Source organism: Solanum pennellii, chromosome 5, assembly GCF_001406875.1.
Source record: "Solanum pennellii chromosome 5, SPENNV200".
Taxonomy (NCBI): domain Eukaryota; kingdom Viridiplantae; phylum Streptophyta; class Magnoliopsida; order Solanales; family Solanaceae; genus Solanum; species Solanum pennellii.
In genome coordinates this window covers 62,664,717-62,667,940 of record NC_028641.1, presented here as the reverse complement: position 1 = coordinate 62,667,940, position 3,224 = coordinate 62,664,717, and the positions used below count along the sequence as shown (strand labels likewise).

The window sequence follows — 3,224 nt, the reverse complement described above, 5'->3', positions numbered from 1 at the left end:
CGATCTTAATAATAATAATAATAATATAATAATAATAATAATTATTATTATTATTATTATTATAATAATATAAATAATAATAATAATAATTTTAATAATAATAATAATAATAATAATAATAATAACAATAATAATAATAATAATTATAACAACAACAACAATAATAATAATAACAATCATAATAATAATAATGACAATAATAAGAATACTAATAACAACAACAACAACAATAATAATAAGAATAATAACAATAATAATAATTATAGCAATAAGAACAATAATAATAATAATAATAATAATAATAATAATAACAATAATAATAAGAATAACAACAACAACAATAATAATAATAATAGTAATAATAATAATAATAATATAATAATAATAATAATAATAATAAAAACAACAACAACAACAATAATAATAATAGTAGTAGTATTTGTAGTAGTAGTAATAATAATAATAATAATAATAATAATAATCATCCTAATAATAATAATAATAATAATAATAATAATAATAATAATAATAGTAGTAGTAGTATTTGTTGTAGTAGTAATAATGATAATAATAATAATAATAATAATAATAATAATCATCCTAATAATAATAATAATAATAATAATAATAATAATAATAATAATAATAATAATAATAATAATAATAATAATAATAATAATAATAATAATAATAATAATAATAATAATAATAATAATAATAATAATAGTAGTAGTATTTGTTGTAGTAGTAATAATGATAATAATAATAATAATAATAATAATAATAATCATCCTAATAATAATAATAATAATAATAATAATCTTAATAACAATAATAATAATAGCAATAATAATAATAATAATACTAATAACAACAACAACAATAATAATAATAACAACAACAATAATAATAATAACAAGAATATTAATAATAACAGTAATAATAATAATAATAATATTAAGAATAATAACAATAATAACAATAGTAATAACAACAACAACAACAACAACAACAACAACAATAATAATAATAATAGTAATAATAATAATAATATAAAATAATAACAATAATAAAAATACTTATAAAATAATAATAATAATAAAAAAAAAAACTTCTTCTCTCCCAAAATGCTCTCAGCGTAGGTTACTTAACCTACGCAGTGCACGAGAAAATGGCGAGGGGAAGGGGACGGGGACGAGGAAGAGGCCGGANAACCATAAGTGAACCATACCACACAATGCCATACAAGGCCAGTTTTATCCACAATACTATAGAAAAGTAGAGGAATAGAGTTATCTTACCAATTCATTAACCTTTGATCATCATTGATCAATAATCACAATCCATAAAAATTACCAATATAGGTAAGTAGCTAAATATATCTTAACATGGATGAAATCATGCATAAACCACAACAAGATCATGATACTAACATGTACACTACATCTCCAGTCCAATATAAAGTAGAGAGACATTGATCACTAACCAATATCCATTTTTTTTATCATCAATGATAAATATTCATAATTCATTAACAATACAAATATAGGGAAGTAGCTAAAGAGATCACAACCTCAACGAAATCATGTTTTATCTACCCTAGCATTGAGATCACATCATGTACATTACATTATCAATCTATAAAGGCTACAAGAACCTAGATCAATCCTTACCAATTAAACAAGAATATATTCACAATGTTTCAATTAAACCTAATTCATCATCACATTATATTATAGGCAGTATCTACGTCAATTCATCACAATTGAATCTCATAACAATCATTCTAGCAACAAAATCACATGATAATACATTGTATATTAGATTGAGATTCAGAGTGACCATGGGTTCATCATGGAATTGGTTAAAATCACATTCAAAACAGTATATCATCATCAATTCATTAACATTATTCTTCTGAAATCATTTTGAGAAGGAACCAATGGCTAGATTGGAAGATAGAGAATTTGATCACAATTTCTCATTAAAAATCTTTGAATGGCTCTCTATATGAATGTATATCTAAAGATGAAGGATAACCATACCTTATTAGATAAATAAACCTTTAGAATCCATCACCATGGCTGTTCTTGAGCTTCATCTCAGATGGAGGTTTCTAGACATAGTTTGGTTTGAGAGGAAAAAGTCTAATTTAAAGAATGAATTTGTGTGTGAGATTTTGATGTTAAAACAAACTTAAAATACCAAAAAATAATGAAATAAACCATCTAGGTTCATGTTGGGACGTGGGGTGAATTTCCCATTCACCCCTTTAATAAAGCAGTACGTTTGACAGTTGACAAAGGCTGCATAGACGCCTACCATCGAACCGTACTTTGGCCGTTGATTGGGTCTGAGGCTTGTCAACTGGCTTGAGCCTTCACCAGTATAAGTGTTGGAACGATGCCTCCCCATCAACGGGGCGTAGGTCAGCCTACTGACCGTCATTCGCAAGCCTAGGTACCCACTGCCAAGGCAGTCTTTGTGTCCTCCTTGAGGGAGTTTTGCGAGGCCCTTGGTGAGTCGTGTCGAGACGTTTCAAACTACAATACATTCATTAACATGTTATGGACCTTCCAGATCAGCTTTACCCAAAACAAACATGTCAAGACACACCAAGACACCCATGCACGTCTCAAGGGCTAAATTTCGAACGTCTTGGGCATTTTGGGATGTTTGACTTCCAAATGACTTCATATTAATAATATATGATTTAAAACATTTAATTACCATATTAAAAAGCTTATTAGGAACAAGTGAGGCTCTATACACCTTAATTCATTTTGGCGGTACAAATCAATCATGCATGTTTTAAAACACTTAATAAACATATTAACAAGCTTATTAGGCACAAGTGAGGCTCTAGACACCTTAATTCACTTTGGGGGTCTTACAATATCCCTCACTTGCAAACATTCATCCTCGAATGACACTTGGGACATGTGTAAACACATCAAGTACTTCAATGAATCATAGAGCATCTCACAATATTCAAAATATCATCATATAGAAGTCAATGCACCAAAATTACAAGGAACACAACTTCAAACCATTTAGCACTTAATGCAACCCAAGAAAGCAAAACCTTTATTCACTCACTCTTATATGCATCAAACACAAAGGCTCTTGTCACGTTCATAGGAGGAACATCCTTCTCCCAATCATAACATGGTCTTTACATTTCAATTTATTAAGAGCTCATTATGGAACCACATTTAATTCAC

The 3,224-nt window shown here is 26.8% G+C and overlaps 1 pseudogene; it reads left to right on the top strand.

Moving 5' to 3' along the window:
• The window catches only part of LOC114077193, a 9,955-nt pseudogene that overhangs the window by 943 nt on the left and 5,788 nt on the right, over positions 1 to 3,224 (top strand).